We start from the raw sequence: 19,004 nt of genomic DNA on the forward strand, positions 1-19,004 counted from the left end.
GAAACTCCTCAATCATGGGTTTGGGTGCGGTGCTTATGTAGAGGGGTCACGTGATTGCTTACGTATGGAGGCATTTAAAGCCTCAAGAGGCAAATTACCCTACCCGCAATCTAGAGCTGGGGTCTGTGGTTTTTTCCCTCAAGATTTGGAGACATTATTTGTATGGTTTCAGGTGTACTATTGATACAGACCACAAGAGCTTGAGATATTTGATGGATCAACCAAACCTGAATATGAGACAACATATATGGTTATGTTGGATAAGGTGTCTAAGTCCATAACTATTTCTGGTATGTACTTGACCCGACCCGACATGGTCCATTTGGGTTGCATGACACCATGCAATTGGACAGACTAAATGAGAGAAATAACACTTGTGGTTTATTAATATATTATAAGTTCTAATATATTAATAATATTATTTAATTAGTTTGATCAAGAATTAATTTTAGAATTAATTAAGTGATCAAAAGATAACTAATTAAATATATGGGTTGATTATGTATATCATCCATAACTTATATAGTGGGCTAAGAGGCTCCATGGACAATCAAGTTGGGTTGAACCCATTGGATGTTCCATGGAGGCTCCATGGGAGTTACAAACCCATGGGTCATGGAAATGAAGAGTCATGACACCTTAGGGTTTACATGGAACCCTAGATGTGTCATCACTATATAAAGCTCATGTTTCTCCCAAAATCGGTTACACATGCATGCTTGAGGGCTAGAGCCGATTTTTAGAGTGTTATACTTTCTCTCCAAGTTTACTCCATAGCATTTGGTGTTGTGTGAAGCATTTGAGGCATCACACTTGGGGTGCTAGGCTTACAAGGTTTCAAGGATCAAAATCAACAACAAGGTATGTAGTTCTATCTTTCATTTAAGTTAAAATTGTTCCCCATGTATGCTAGATAGGATCATAACCTTGGAAATCAACTTTGCATGAGAATTAGACAAACATAGATCCAAGGTTATTAGGGTTGCATGTACACTTAGGAAGTGTTAGAATGCTCAAAACCCATTAGGTTAGACGTGGTGAATGATTATAATTGTGAGATTTTGTATCATCCTGGAAGGCCAATGTTATGGTTGATGCCTTAAATCAAAGACATCGAGTACACCCATCAGAGATCTATGCTTGAGGATTGTTATCGTTTCACCACTCCTAAACCTGATCAAGAAAGCGCATGTATAGGGGATAAGGAGGGGGGAACGGGAAGGAAGACAAAATCAGGGGATAGAATTTCATTATTTGTCAGAGATAGTCATGGGTATTAACTCGGTTCTGCAGGGTACAGGTTCCAGTTGCTAGTGAGGTTAGGCATACATCGTTGGAGGAAGCATAAAAGTCTAAGTTTTTGACCCATTCGAGGGCCAAAAAAATGTATAGATATTTATGACTGAGCTACTGGTGCCCCCACATGAAAAAGGAAATAGTATGGCACGTTGAGTGGTGCCTGACTTACTAGAAAGTCAAGGCCGAACATCAGAGACCCCACGACAAGATGCAGTCGTTACCCATTCCCATGTGGAAATGGGAGGAGATCACTATGGATTTTATCACAAAATTACCAAGGGAAACACGTGGGGTTGATTCTATCTGGGTCATTATCGATATATTGACCAATAGTGGTTATTTCATCCCTATTTCGGAGAGCATTTCTGCTGAGAAGTTGGATGATGTCTACATAAAGGAGGTAGTCGATAGTCACAAGGTTCCAGTTTCAGTGGTCTCCAACCATGATGTTCGTTTCACCTTTATTTTTTAGAGGAAGTTTCATGAGGAGTTGGGTACTCAGTTGTATTTCAGCATATCATATCACCCGCATACTGATAGACAAAGTGAGTGGACCATTCAGACTCTTAAGGACATGTTTCGGGCATGTGTATTGGACTTTGGTGGGAGCTAGGATACGTATCTTTCATTGGTCAAGTTCTCCTACAACAACAGTTATCACGCCAATATTAATCAACCTTGTTTTTCATTGGTCAACCGACGACATAACTATAGTTCCTTTGGATGATAGTCAGGTCGATGATCGCCTGAATTATGTTGAGCAGACGGTAGCGATCCTTGATAGGAAGACAAAGACCTTGCACAACAAGGTGGTCATCTTGGTGAAGGTGCGGTGACAGGACCAAAAGGGCTCTGAGTGGACTTGGGAACCTGAAGATGAGATAAGGCAACATTAACCCGAGTTGTTTGCAGCAACGAACTTCAAGGATAAAGTCTGATTCAAGTGAGGGAGAGTTGTAACATTCATATTTCAGGTATTCATTTAATGAGTTAATAACTACATTTTATGGATTTTTGGCATGACCATGGCGTGACACTTGTTGGCCACGACGTGGCTTCCATTAATGAGGAAACACACATCTGCACGATGCCACGACATGACAACCATTTTGGGACAAACCCTAATTCTCGGGATTGGTGACCTATTTAAGGGCACTAACTTTTACGGTTGCCTCATTTGGTAGCCTACATTCTCTGAGAACGAACCTTCACCCAAACCCTAGCCTTTTGTGTGTGTTTTGAGTGTGTGAAGTCACTTTATGAAGGTTGAAGGAAGAAGGAGCTCATCTTGGTGGTTTTATACTTGATTCCAGCTTGGATCTTGCATCTTCTGTAACACCATATTTGAATGTACTCGGTTGGGGTCTTAGAAGCCAAAGGGTAGGGGCGATTCGGTCTTTTATGGGTCCCAGGTTTTATCCAGAAGGTTCTAGGCTTGAGGTTTCAATGGGAGGGTAGGGCTTCCCGCCACCTTTTCGTGGATATAAAGTTCGTCGGAAACGGACTTAGAATGAAGGAGTTATGACACTTTGAAATTATTGTTAATTTTAGCCCCTAATGGAAATTAGTGACAAGAAGATCCCATTCATGCATGGTGGCCAACACAAGAGTACGCCCAACGTAAGCTGGCAAACGCCCAACGTAGATGGAGTAAATGGTCACGGGTGATTAGAGATGTACGCCCAACGTACGCTCATAGTCACTTAACCCTAATTGTTAGAGTGTGTCACTATATAAAGAACATCACACCCTACAAGGTCATCCTCCTTCTCATCCTTTAACCCCTTTTCGAAATCCTAACCCTAATTGTGAGAGTGTGAGCTTGCAAGGCCGTCTTAGAGTGCATCTTAATGTTCTTGAAGAGGAGTGATCATCTTGGAGTCTCACTAATCAGGGAAGAGCTTTTGGATCCAGGTTCTCCAGCTCATTTGCAAGTCTCATAAGGTATAAAGTTTCTACCTTGTTATCTTATAGCTTGAGATCTAGGTTAGGGGTTGTTTTGTGTTTCTTATGAGCTTATGGATTATCTCTTGGGAGTTGAGCAACTCTAGAGCTTAGGAAGAGTAGATCTGAGGTCCTTTGGTCCATCTGTTGGATTAGTGTCTAAGTCCATAACTATTTTGGTATGTATTTGACCCGATTATGAGCATGGTCCTTTTGGGTTGCCTTCACCATAGCAATATGTAGGATGAATTAAGGAGATAAAGGTTTAAATATGATTTATTAATATATTATGAGAATAATATATTAAAGGAGAAATCATATTGTTTAATTAATATTGGTCAAGAATTAATTAAGAATTAATTTTGTGGCTAAAAGAGATTAATTAAATTTAGGGGACTGGACTGCAATTATTGGATAATTGAGTCATTGGGCTAAGGAATGCTAAAGGAACAAGGGGTGAATGAAATTATGATGGGAGCCCATCATATTATCGTCCATGGCCTTATCCAGAAGGTTCCATGGGCTGTTTAGAGTTTAAGTTGTCCATTAGGGTTTTGACTGAAACCCTAGCAGCCCACACAAGTATATAAAGGACCCCTTAGGCCCCAAAAACGTGAACAACTGATTCTTTATGGTTTCTAGTCGTTTTGGGCGGCCTCCTTTCTTCTCCTCTTCATCCAAGTTGCATAAGGTGTTTGTGACTCCATTAGAGGTGCAGCACTTGAGGCACTAAGCTTTCTAAAGCCAATCCAAGCAAGGAATTGATTGTTATTGCAATATAACAATCAAAGGTAATTCTCTAAACCCTAATTCAGTTTATTATATGTTAGATCTAGGGTTTATGGCTTTGGATTTAAAGCATGTACAATAGAGAAACCTAGATCCAAGCATTAGGGTTTGTATGAGCACATAAGATTGTTTCTTATGCATAAAACCCATCAGTGGTATCAGAGACTTGATTGGTTTCAGTTGTATGTGATACTTAACTATTTTGTTTGCTAAAAATCAAGTTTTTGGCCTCTACCCCACTCAACACGGCGAGTCAGTATCTGGACTCAGCGAGTTCAGAGCTAACTCGGCGAGTTCGAGCGTCAGACAGAGGGTATTTCGGGATTTAGCTGTTGTTTTGACTTGGATTTAATGCCTAATTCGTTTTTTGAAGTTAAAATCCGATTTTTATCTTAAATTAGTGATTATCCTTGCCAAAACAATAGATAATTTCAAATCTTTTAAATATTGGTTGTTTATATGATAAATATGGATTATTTCAAATTATTTGGTAATTATCTAGTGACTAAAATAAGATTAGGTCAAATATAGATAATGACTAAATTAATTGTTTAACTTATATTATCTGTTATTTGATCCTTTGTGATGTGAAAAAGTTTCAATTGCACCCTTTAGGTTTTATAGTTTAAATTTGAACTTAAAAGTTTTGTTTATGAAATTTAAATAAGTTAAACCCTAATGTTTTGAAATGTTTCAAAACTTGCCCTCAAGTTTTGGAATTTAAAAGTTGATTAAAAGTTTAATTTTGAAATGTTAAATTCTAAAACCCTAATAATTTGAAAAGTTCAAATCACACACTTATGGTTTTATTAATTAATTAAAGTGTATAATTAAAAGTTATTCAATAAATCCATAAAGTTTTGGTTTGCATTTAATTAAATGTATAATTCACTAAGTTAAACCACCTAGTATTTTAAAAGTGTAAAATACACCCTATATTATATATAACATTAAAAGTCTAATATTATATATATATATATATATATATATATATATATATATATATATGTATGAGTAAACAGTCAGTCTTACCGTTAGTAGGTCTCATTCATGAAGCTGGTCTATAAGGGGTGTTTAAGGAAATTGTCTATAAAATGACGATTGAATGGGTATCCACTCTTACCCACCGCACTCTTGACTAGTGGAGGGTCGTTAGCCGAACGGGTAGGATAGGACAGAAACCTTCCATTATAAGTATAATGAAGTACAAAGTAACTAAATGCTTTTTCAAATTCCCAAATCATAGTTACTTTAGGAAAAATGTGAAATTGTATGCTAATCCATAGAATTACACTTCGTACCCTTGTCAAACGTTAGCGGAGCGTGTGTGGTTAACCGACACACTAATTTGGGGATGACATTGGTAGAGAAGGGTGACTCGATGTTTGTCATAGATCAATGGAGCGTGTGTGGCTAACCGGCACATTGATTAGGTGATAGTAGCATTGGGTGCACCACGTGATTCGTATGGTTATTCACACCTTATTTGTGATCCTCGGCATCCCAGTCACAAATATAAGGGCATAATCGAGATTAAACATGCCATTAAAAATTTCAATGAATCACAATAGATCTAGGAGTTTCAATCCATTTAAAACTTAAACTTCCTTTTCGTTTTTCATGGTGGAAATTGGTAAATCGTCATTTACCTACCTTCAAATATTCTGCAACTAGATTACGACATCCCTCTTCTAGGTTGTAGAATATTGTGTTGGATCCTAGCCTTAATAACTCATTTGGGTGTTTTATTGGGGACTCAATCAACTTAACTTGAACTTTCTCCAATTTTGTAGATGTCTGACTCTAACCATGGTATTCCCGAATCCCAAGGAAAATGTGTTCCTTTTGAAAGTGGAAGCTTGGCTCAAAGTGAGGGATCAATGTGGACTAGCTTAATTTCACTTCCTCCTCTTCCTCCCGTTGTTCTCCCTAACCCACAAGATCGAAGATTTGAAAGGTTCAAGATCACCGAATCCCTATTGGCAATGGAACATGAAGATGGTAAACCCGTGTGTGCTCACATCCTAGGGATGAAATCATATATTGATAGGTTGATTATGTTGGGTGCATCTATCTCCAATAAGTTGGCTGTGGACTGGGTTCTTCAGTCACTCCCTGAATCATATGATAAGTTCATAAGAGAGTATTATATGATGAAACTTGACGCAACCCTCATTGACTTGACTTACATGCTTATTGTTGCTGAATCAGAAATGATTTGGCGAAGTAATGGAGCATATTTGTCAGATAATTCAACCGACCATGCTTTCGTGGACACTCTAGAAGAACCCACCTGGTTCTGCTGCCAAGAGAAGGGGAAATGGATACAAAGCTGCCCAAAGGACCTGAAGAGTCTAAGAGATGGGAGAGTCGAGAAGTATGGCTCTACTTCAGGTATAAAATCCACTATCTAACTCCATTTAAATTCCTATTCTTTATACATAATGTGATAAGATTACATTTGCATGTTTTGCATGATTAGAGAAAAGAGAGGAAGTTTGATGGAAGAGCAAGATGAGTTTGATCACGAAGAAATGGATTACGATCGCATGGATTCGAAGATCAGATTTTGAGCTTAGGAAGTTATGATAGATTTGTTAGGAGTATATGATTACATAGTTTTTCATTCGAATTTTGCATTGTAGGGACATGTTTTCCGCTGCTTTTATGAATAAAATAAATTTTGGTTTTATTTTATTATCCTTACAATGGCATATATGAAAAATTGATGTTTGTGTACTTATATTATTAGCAAAATGGATTTGATTCTTAATTACGTTATTTGTGGAAGTGTCAAAAGTTTACCAAATAGGGAGAGTTTCTCATCGCCCAAAGTTTCAATTGGACAGAAACTTGGAACCATACAATGTGTATTGTATGATGAATGAAAAAAACTTTCACTTTTAGGAAACTTAGACTAATTCTTTGACAAAGTGTCAATTGAAGGACTAGGAGATCAGGTACACTAGGTCGTACGTTGATCAAGTCTACCACAAGAGTGACAAAGATATTCGTCATGATTTACTAAAGTTTAGTAAATATGGTTATACTTATAAGATTAAGTATAATTCTGAGTTAACTGAAAGAGTTTCAATCAATAACAGAACGAATAAGAAGAATCAAGAAGGTAGAAAGATAAAAGTTTCTCCATTCTAAGAAGAAGGGAGAGTACCTTTTATTGTGTTTTATGATGAAGTCTTAATGATTAAGAACCATATCTCAATTGATTCTCTAAGTGAGTCTTAGTGCATTTACATGTCTAAGAAGAGGAATCGAGAATTGTAGAAATGGTTAAATCAAAGAGTCAATCATACTTCGTTCCAATATCAAGTCTTAGAGTCATACTCCAAGATTTTGACATTAAGTGAAAAGTCTTAAGTAGGTTTATAACATTCATCAAATGTGGAATTTGGAAAAGGTTTCTCATTCTTGCACATTTGAAATTGGTAAGTTGTGCTGTCTTGGATAAGACAAAGACCAACTAGGACCAATTATGTGAAGTGTTTTGTCTTGATAAGAACTACACTAACTCTTGAATATTTGCTTTATCAAGAAATGTTTCTTGACAAGAGAATCTTATATGTCAAGGAGTCAGTGGGAGTCTTAATGGTCTTGAAAGGTTTCAAGAACAAATCAAGAATAAAACTTATCGATCATCACTAGCACACGACTTGAGGCTTACAACCTATCGTGTTGACATTATTTTGTTTCTGTGCCATTCCAATTGAGTTAATTGTGTATGTGAGTTCTATGAGTTCTCATTTGAATGCATACTAGCGCCTTAGTCGATGGAAAGTATATTGATATGTAAGGACAAGTTACTAAACTACTTGGAAGACATGGTGGGCACTCGTGTTACCATAAGGCAAGAAATCAAGATTAAGAAAGTTCAGTCCATATGAGTTTGGATTTGTCGCAAACCTTGGTTTTAACAAATTCACATGGATAGGAACTCATACACCATAAAATCTAAGTGTCATAAGATTCCCTCCTTCATGAAAATGACTGTGAGGAAATGCTTTCACTAAGAAAGATCTTAAGAAGATAGCAATTGTGAAAAATTGTATTCTCAAATTCGATTATGGTTACGACATCCCTTTCCATAGTTCGAATTGTGAGATTTGGCAATTAGTTTGAACATTTGAAACTTAGTAACATAAGTTATAAACTGTTCAAACACACATATATGAGCTATCTAAGGCAAAGGTGTATAAGTTTAAGAAGCTTAGATAAAGGCTTATCGAAGCATCTGGTATTAGAAATATGAATTTCAGAAATTCAATAGGCATTGTTTTATGGAAGTTCATTTGTTTTCTAAATACATGTCAAAGCTAGTGGGAGCATAAGGGTTATGCTTATACGATAATCATGATAGTGGGAGCATAAATGTTATGCTTGTATGATTATTATGACGAGTATTGCAAGTTAGCAATATTAATTATAGAAAAACAAGGATTCAATTTGCAAAGTTGCATGTGTTGAAAAGTTATTTCGCTATAATTAAGGGAGAGAATATTATACTTCGTTTCAAAATCTAAAGCTTAGATTGAGAAATTTTAATAAATTTAGTCAAAGGATACATAGTGTGTTCTCAAATTTCGATTATGATATCGGCATCCCTCTTCATAGTTTGAATTGTGAGAACGTGACACATAAAATATTATGGCAGAAGATTGATAAAGTATCATATCTTCATGTAAGACATTATGCATCGTGTCCCATACGCTTCAGGTATAGGATCGAATGGAAATGCTATAATATTTGACCATTCTAAAATTTTCCAAATGTCTAGCACATTAAGAGGGAAAAAGGACTAGAATCGGTTTTGACTAAAATAATTAAACAACTATCAAAGGACGATCCAAAGTTCGCTGATGATTGGTCGCTTGTGAGTAATTGGAATTATGGTATTTGATGGACCATATCGACATTATTACGAATAGATAAGATTCTGTTTAGAGTAAGTTGTCATATGGCAAATATGGAAATGTTTCCATATTGGGAGTTGGATATTGAGAATCTATGTCTAGATTAGAAACTTTTATGCAAGAAGGATGTTTAAAGGAATGTACTTTGAATGTGAGACTTCAGAATTGTCTTGTAACAATTTCCGATAGAGCACTTTGTAATTTCATTGGCCAAGTCTTGGTGACTTTTGTGCTATGATTTTGCAAAAAGGATCGTTGCATAAAATGTTAGAATCTAGCATATTCTAGTAGTGGAAAGAACCTTGAGTTCTTACACTAACAGTTGGGATTAAGGAATTATGAAATGAACATCATTGGAAAAGTTTTCAGTTGATCTATTTCACAAAGCATGGACCATAGGAAACAAGGTGTGCATGCTTAGAGCATGGGACAATTGTTGTTGTAATTCAAGTAATGAGTTGATTATCCAAAACATGAAATGATAGATAATGAGTAATCAATATGGTGGATAAATAGAAATGTTTTATTTACTCTCACAAGTTTGGGGCCATATAGGATTAAGTATTATTGTTATGTTTCAGTTTGCATGTTTTGACTTCCAGAATAACTAGGTTATTCAAACATCCACAGTCGGTCATACGTTGGAAGTAAGTATGAAGGAACATTGTCATGAAGAGTCTGTAGATTGTCTGAAAGATTTAGACATAGCACAAGTTTGCTGCAGAGTTCATGAGTGCTTTGATAAGATTAGAGTATTGGACTAAACCCACGCTCACTTGGATCACTTCATGGTTATATTATGAATGATTAGTGAGGTGATAATATTGTATATTCTTGAAACCGAGACGTGTGAGTTGTTATTTGTTGGTCGGTTGCACATTGATAATAAGTAAACGCACCGGTAACTTGGTGTTATAAAACTTATTGTTGTGTGTGATTCGATCAGTAAATGCAAGCGAGCATTTGAGTCGAAGTTTATCCATTCGTTTTACCCAAAGTGGGATAAAAGCGATATATATGGGCCTCTCGATGATTTATTGATGACACCTAAGCGCTTGGCCAAGTCGGGACTAAGTTGATGTGTTCAATTGTAGTCTGTTGTCAGTTGTCATAAATCGAAAGTCAGGAAACAATATGGAGAGAATGATTGAAATTCATGTCTTATGTCTATACGATATCTTGAGAATGGAGGAATATATAATCCCTTATCTAAAGGACACGCTACCTGATAAGATCAGAGTTGACAGCGACTTTTGAAAGCTACGATTGCTGATCAGGTTCTGAAGTCATACGGAAAATAGTTATTAGACTTATCCAAGTGGAAGACTGTTGGATTAGTGTCTAAGTCCATAACTATTTTGGTATGTAATTGAACCGATTATGAGCATGGTCCTTTTGGGTTGCCTTCACCATAGCAATATGTAGGATGAATTAAGGAGATAAAGGTTTAAATATGATTTATTAATATATTATGAGAATAATATATTAAAGGAGAAATCATATTGTTTAATTAATATTGGTCAAGAATTAATTAAGAATTAATTTTGTGGCTAAAAGAGATTAATTAAATTTAGGGGACTAGACTGCAATTATTGGATAATTGAGTCATTGGGCTAAGGAATGCTAAAGGAACAAGGGGTGAACGAAATTATGATGGGAGCCCATCATATTATCGTCCATGGCCTTATCCAGAAGGTTCCATGTGTTGTTTAGAGTTTAAGCTGTCCATTAGGGTTTTGACTGAAACCCTAGCAGCCCACACAAGTATATAAAGGACCCCTTAGGCCCCAAAAACGTGAACAACTGATTCTATAGGGTTTCTAGTCCTTTTGGGAAGCCTCCTTTCTTCTCCTCTTCATCCAAGTTGCATAATGTAACACTCGTGTTTCTAGCCTAGGCATTTATATTGAGTTGATAGTCTAGGTTAACCTTTGTAACACATTTTGAAGAAATGAAAAGGAATTATGTGAATATTATGTGAATTATGTGTTTTATGCTTAATTATTAGGGCTAAATTAATTATAAATAAAAATAAGCGTCAAAATTAAAGTGTAAGATAAGCCCGATATCTTTACATAAAATTGTAGTGGTCGAAACAAGGATTTTGGGGATATATAGAATACCAAAATCCGAGTTATAACGAAGAAGTTATGACCTGTCGAAGTTTCGTGACAAAACCGGCACGGTGCTGAATGTCGTAAAAAGTGAGTTTTCGATAAACTACTTTTTAGCCTTAGTAATCTAAACGAAAGTCGTAGTATTCGTTAAACCGAGAAGTTCGATAAAAAGAACGCCCAAATCTGACTTCGTATGAGGAAGTTATGATTATTCGAAGTTTCAGCTTAGCAGTAGACAGCTGAAAACTCGAATTTTAGATCGAGCGATTTTTAGCCGACACAACCTAAACAAGAATTGAAGGTCTCGTCATTAGGAGCACAACGGTAAAAAGTCTGACGAAAACGGGCGTCGGATGTAGAAGTTATGAATTTTTAACGGATTTCCTGTCCCGGTCTGTTAAAAATAATAATATAAAATTTAAAGTCAAAATTAGCCGACGAAGTCTAAACGGAAGTTGTAGAGCGTAATTTTAGCTACGCGTGCATATAAAGAACGTTAAAAACGGAGCTCATATGCAAAAGTTATGGATTTTAGAAGTTTTGGCGCGAAAATCGAGAAAATTCGCATAGTCACACTTTGCCACGTCACACTCGCTTAGAATGTGACACGTGTCCTGCTGAGTCACCAAGCTGCTGAGTCACCGAAGCTGCTGAGTCATGCGAAGCCACGTGTCGGATCCTGATTCGACCGAGGAGGAGGCCCAATCCGAAGCAGCCAGCTCCCCAGCCGAAGCTTCGCAATGCCTGCCGCGTGTTCCGAGCCTCGCATAGTCTAGCTCCGAACCTCGCATGTGCGCCTGTAGACTCCGGTCCACTTAGAAGCTGCCAGCGAGCCCTCGCAGGTGCGACCCATGTGCGAGCCATGCGCAGCCTCGTGCGAGCCCTCCCCTACGAGCCTTCGGATCTTCGCCACCTGGAGACTTCTCAGCCGTCCGATCAGAAGCTTCACCCTATAAATAGAAGGCTGCGAGCCTTCTCAGGTATTTTTAAGAAATTGCCATATTTAGCCCCTTTCTTCATATTTTCTTCACCTTAACCTTCCGCGAAGCCCCGGTATCGATTGTAAAGCCCGGAATACTCCACGAAGTGCCCGTGAAGCCCGACTTTGCAAAGCCCGGTTTCTTAATAAAACTCCCGGTTTTATTAGAAACGATCGTTTTAGGAAACGAATTGCTACCCGATTATCATCAAATCATGTGAGTGTATAGTCACTTTCATTTTACACATAGATATGAAGTATTTACCTTATAATACGTGCTATGTGTAAATATATTAATTGTTTATTTGAGGTGATTGTTGTGTTGATGTTTTATACAAGTTTTAAACTGTATAAGTATTTTTATCTACAAATATGTTGGGTAGAACATGGGTAGATAGTGATGTGTGATAAAAATAAAATTGATGAGAGGCCTCGATGTGTTTTGAGATCAAGTCATCTAGCGGAGTTTGGATGACGACCACGGACTTTCTAGACAGTCCAGTGGGAAACATTAGCAGATCCGCAACCTATAGGTGTTAATGAACTAAGAGTTTTCATTCGTTGTACTCCATCCCCCTCATGGTTGCCTTTAGGACATGTATGGCTGAGGAAACCCCTTAGCAGTAGTGTCCATCCCAATGATATTCTTTAGGCTAGGTCCCTTGTGAAAAGTGTTTAGGGACGTAAAGTGAGGATAACGGGAACGGGTAATCAGGGTTATTGTTTATCGGTGAACTTAATAAGTTTATTATTATTGTGGGTTGAAAACCCTATATGCTCACCAGGCTCCCAAGCCTGACCCACTCAACTTTTTATGTTACAGGTAGTGGACCCCGAGCATAGTCGGAGGACGACGAGAGATTTTTGGATTATAGGCCAGTAGTTGTAAATAATTGTTGAAAGGCTTATAATGTCTTGTTTATGCTTTTGATCTGTATCGGAACATGACATCCCGAGGTTTTGATATATATATATATATATATATATATATATATATATATATATATATATATATATATATATATATATATATATATATATGGAAAACATATACCTTCTTAATGAAGGGTTTTGATAAACTTTTATTATATTTTGTTTGGGGACCAATTCCGAAACATCTTTTGAAAAGATTTCTCTGATTTTATTTTAAAAAGCATAAATTAAATCGGTCTTTTCTGGCCGAGAAATTAGGGGATGTCACAGTTGGTATCAGAGCATTAGTTTAAGCGAACTAAGAAATTGTAGAATTTCTAGACTTGAACTTAGAATGCTAAGTGATGATTGTGAGATGAGTGTCTACCATATTTTAGACACGAGCACTAGTTTATTTTAGGGAAGATGCCTAAAATGCCCTTATGTGCTAAATGCTATGTGTTTGCCATGTGTGCCATTATTTGTTCGGATCTATGGTCTGTTGCCGACCGGATCTGGAAACCTTATGTGTGTAGGATTCTAAGCGTATGAATACGATGTTAGAACTAACATGTAAACGTTTCGGAGTGATAAGGGAATTAAAATGTCTAACAAGGATAAAGACCTAAACTCGCCTTATTTGGTATATAGATTGTAATGGCAAGAACTCGGAGTGGAGCTGGAAATGCAAACAGAAACAAACAACCTCAACCTCAAGTGGTGGAACAGGTGCCTATAGTAGGAGATGCACCCGAACCCATCACCATGGCTGGAGTACGAACTATGATTCAGGCCATGTTGGCTGAACAGAGGGAGGAATTGAGGCAAATGTTGCTGAACGACAGGGATGAACCTTCAGTTCCTATTGAACAACGTGAACTAAATGACGATCGATCTGAAGAAGGGAACAACAGTAGATCGGTTGGTCATAGTGAACCGCTTGTGGTTGGGAGAAATAACCACGAGGGTAGAATGGAGAGAAATGGGTGCAAGTATAAGGACTTTATGACTTGCAAGCCATCGACCTTCAATGGAAAAGAAGATCATGTTGGAGTAATGGACTGGATCTCAGAAATGGAGTTGGCTTTCATGACTTGTGATTGCCAAGGCAATTTACAAACTACTTTTGCAGTACGTCAGTTCAGGGGTAGTGCTGCTCGTTGGTGGAGCACTTTGGGGAAAACCCTAAGCCCTAATGAGCCACTGCAATTAACTTGTGCAGAGTTCTTAGTGCACTTCAAGCGCAAGTACTGCTCGGCCCAAAACGTACTTGAGTTAGAAAACCAATTTCTAACGTTGCAGAAGGGGAGTATGACCGTTGAAGAATATACGAATAACTTCACAGACAAAATGGAGTTTTCTTTGCTTATTGTCCTAGATGAGTTGGCAAAAATTGACAGGTATGCAAAGGGACTACCATGGGAGTACGCGGTGCCAGTACGTCAGGCACTTACTTTGGAGGCAGCTATCTGGGCTGCCAAGTCTGTTGAAGATATGATAAAAGGGAGAGCCGCCAGCAAGGTTGAAGTTGGCGAAAAGAGAAAGTTTGAAGGAACTTCAGGTTCCAATAAAAAGAACAAATTCTCGAAGACTGGTTCGAGAAAATTTGGAGGAGGAGCCGAAGCCAAGTGGTGTGACAAGTGTAAGAAGAAACACGATGGGAAGTGCAGCGTGGAAGTCACTTGTTACAAATGTGGAAATCCTGGGCATTATGCCAATTAATGCACCTTCAATAAGAAGGTATGTTTTGAGTGCCATGAAGTAGGGCATGTTCTTAAAGACTATCCAAAGAGGAAGGATGCCGCAAAGCCCAATTTACCACCAAAGCCGAAGGCGAGAGCCTTTCAGATGACACTCGAAGCTGCGAAAGAAGAAGCCGATGTCGCTTCAGGTACCTTTCTCGTAAACGAATTGCCTGCCCAAATTTTGTTTGATTCTGGAGCCAATTACTCCTTTATATCGCATGAATTTGGTAGAAAGCTAGCTTTGCCTGTAGATATGCTAGTTAATGCTATAATAGTCGAGATTGCTAGTGGCAAGTTTGTACCTATTAGCCATCGTATGAAAAACTGTTGGATTAGTGTCTAAGTCCATAACTATTTTGGTATGTACTTGACCCGATGGTGCATGGTCCTTTTGGGTTGCCTTCACCAAAGCAACTTGATAGGATGAATTATGGAGAGAAAGGATTAAATATGATTTATTAATATATTATGAGAATAATACATTAAAGAAGAAATCATATTGTTTAATTAATATTAGTCAATAATTAATTGGTAATTAGTTTTGTGACTAAAAGAGATTAATTAAACTTAAGGGACTGGAATTGTAATTATAAGATAATTGCAATTTGGGCCATGGATTGCCTTATACTAAGGAGTGGGCGAATTCTATGGGGAAACCCAAGAAAAAATCGTCCAAGGCCTTAAGGAAAGGAATCTATGGGTTGCTTAGGGCTTAAGCATCCAATTTAGGGTTTCCTTGTTAGATAACCCTAATAGCCTAACTATATATAGATCCCTTATGACCCAAAAACATGGCTAAGACTTCTTCTAGGGTTTCACATGTTTCAGGGCAACCTCCATCCTCTCTCCTCTTCATCCTTTTGCTTTTGGTGTTTGTGAACCATTAGAGGAGTGACATTTGTGACTCTAAGCTTTCTAAAGTCAATACAAGAAGGATTTGGAATTGTTATTGCTACATAACAAGCAAGGTAATAACTTAAACCCATTCTTATGTTAATATGATTACTTGTATGCTAGAATTAGGGTTTATAGTCTTGGATAACTTGCATGTACAATAGAGAAACCTAGATCCAAGCATTAGGGTTTGTATGAGCACATAGGATGTTCTTATGACCAAATACCATTAGTGGTATCAAAGCCTAGATTGGTTTCTATTGTATTCATGCCTTGTAAGTTGAAAAAAATTCGTTTTTTGTGGTTCTGCTTGCTGAACTCGCCGAGTCCATAGATGAACTCGACGAGTCCATGCCTGACTCGACGAGTCGGCTGGTCAGAAGGAGGGAAAACCGGGATTTCTTGTTGTTTTTGCTTAAGGATAGTTGCCTTATCATATTAGATCAATATTAATCCGATTTTTTGATATATATGAGTATATTCTTGATCTAATTGAAGATATTTATGAATTAATAAAATATTTGTTTCCTTATGTGATAATTGATTGATTATTTTGATTAAATTGGTAAATTGTTTTGCAAGAAATCATTAAATAAATCAAATATGGATAATTATGTGATTAAATGTTAATTTATATTATTTGTTATTTGATCCTTGTGTTATGAAATGTTTCATATTTTCCCCTTTAGGTTTTATAGTTTAAATTTGACCTCAAAAGTTTTGTTGTTTTGAAATTTAAATAGTTGAAACCCTATTGTTTTGAAAAAGGTTTCAAAACTTGCCCTCAAGTTTTGGAATTTAAATTTTGATTAATAGTTTAATTTTGATGTACATTTAAATTCTAAACCTAATATTTTTTAAATGTTTCAAAACTTGCCCTCAAGTTTTGGAATTTAAAAGTTGATTAAAGGTTTAATTAGGAATGTTAAATTCTAAAAACCCTAGTATTATTTTGAAAAGTTCAAATCACACCCTTATGGTTTTATTAATTAATTAAGGTGTATAATTAAAAGAAGTTTAATAAATCCATAAAGTTTTGGTTTACAATTTAACTGAATTAAAGGTATGATTATTAAATTTGACCACCTAGTATTTTAAAAGTTGTAAAATACACCCTATACTATATATAACATTAAAAGTCTAACATTATATATATGTATGAGTAAAAGTCAGTCTTATCGTTAGTAGGCCTCATTCACGAAGTTGGTCTATAAGGGGTGTTTAAGGATATTGCCTATAAAATGACGATTGAATGGGTATCCACTCTTACCCACCGCACTCTTGACTAGTGGAGGGTTGTTAGCCGAACGGGTAGGATAGGACGAAACCTTCCATTATAAGTATATTGAAGTACAAAAGTAACTAAATGTTTTCAAATTCCCAATCTTAGTTACTTAGGCAAAAGTGAATTGATGCAATTCCATGAAATTACACTTTGTGCCCTTGCGAAGACGTTAGTGGAGCGTGTGTGGTTTACCGACACACTAAATGGTTCTAAGCAAAGGTAGCAAAGGACGACTCAATGTTAGTCATAGTTCGGTGGAGCGTGTGTGGTTTACCGGCACATTGAATAGGTGACTGTAACATGTGGGGGCACCATGTAGTTTGCATGGTTATTCACACCCGCTTTGTGATCCTCGGTATCCCAGTCACAAACAAGAGGGGCATATCGAGATTTAAACATGATATTGAAATGTTCAATGAATCTCATAGGATCTAGGAGTTTTCATAGATTTAAAACTTAAATTTCTTTTTCGTTTTTCATGGGGAAATTAGTGAATCGTCATTCACTTACCTTCATATGTTCTGCAATTTGGGTTACGGCATCCCTCTCCCGAGTTGTAGAATATTGTGTTGGGTCCTAGCCTTAGTATCTCATTTGGGTGATTTACTAAGGACTCAATCAATCAACTAACTTGAATTTGTTTCTCCCATTTTGTAGATGTCTAAGTTCGATAACTATGGTCTTCCCAAATCCCGTGGAACAAGCATTCCACATGAAGATGGTATTCCACAACTCGATCGAGGAACAAGAAATCATGCTTCACTTCCTCCACCTCCTCCAATTGTTCTCCCTAACCCACAAGATCGAAGAATTGAAAGGTTCAATATCACTAAAGCCCTATTGGAAATGAAACATGAAGATGGTAAACCTGTGTGTGCCCACGTTCTAGGAATGAAATCACACATTGATAGGTTGATAATGTTGGGTGTGTCATTCCCGGATGAGTTGGCTGTGAATTGGGTTTTGCAGTCACTTCCTGAATCATATAATGAGTTCAAAAGAAAGTATTATATGATGGATCATGACGACAACCTCATTGACCTATCTTACATGTTCATTGCTGCTGAATCAGAAATGATTTGGCGAAGCAAAGGAGCGTATTTGTTGGGAAAGTCAACCGACCATGCTTCTGAGGACGTTCTAGGAGAACCGACCTGCGTTTGTTGCCAAAAGAAAGGGCGTTGGATACAAGTCTGCCCAAAGAGCCTGATGAGTCCATAAGATGGGAGAGTTAAAGAGTATGGCTGTGCTTCAGTTAAAATCCACTATCTAACTCCGTTAAGTTCCTATTCATTGATTATTAATACATGATGTGATAAGACTGCAGTTGAATGTTTTGCAGGATTGGTGAAAAGAAAGGAAGCTTGGTGAAAAAGCAAGATGAATCTAATCACAAGGAATGGATCTTGATCGCATGGACTTGAAGATTAGATTTTGAGCTTAGATAGTTATGATAGAGTTGTTAGAAATTTTCCTTTTGAAATACATACTTTTCAATGGATTTTGCATTGTAAGGACAAATGTTTTCCGCTGCTTTTATAAATAAAATAAATTTTGGTTTGACTTATTTATTTGTTTATTTCCTTGCAATGAAATCGTTATGAAAATTGGTGTTTGCATATTTCTACAACAAATGGATATGATTCTTATGGAAAAATCGAAAATTTACCAAATAGGGAGAGTTTCTCATTGCCCAAGTTTCAATTGGACAGAAATTTGGAATCATGCAACTTGGTTGCACGAAGAATGAGAAATTTCATATTTGGAAATTAGACTAATTCATTGACAAAGTGTCAAGTGAAGGACTAGGAGATCGAGTACACAAAGTTGTGTGTTGGTCAAAGTCCACCATAAGAGTAACAAGATATTCGTCATGGTTTACTAAAAGTTTAGTAAATATGATTATACTTATAAGATTACGTGTAATTCGGAATTGATTAAAAAGGTTTAAATCAATAACAAAACGAATAAGAAGAATCAAGTAGGCAGAAAGATAAAAGTTTCTCCATTATAAGAAGAAGGGAGAGTAGCTTTTATGCTTTATGATAGGTCTTAATGATTAAGAACCATATCTCAATTGATCCTCTAAGTGAGTCTTAGTACAATTGTATG

Source organism: Lactuca serriola, chromosome 3, assembly GCF_051521515.1.
Source record: "Lactuca serriola cultivar US96UC23 chromosome 3, Lser_US96UC23_V15, whole genome shotgun sequence".
Taxonomy (NCBI): Eukaryota; Viridiplantae; Streptophyta; class Magnoliopsida; order Asterales; family Asteraceae; genus Lactuca; species Lactuca serriola.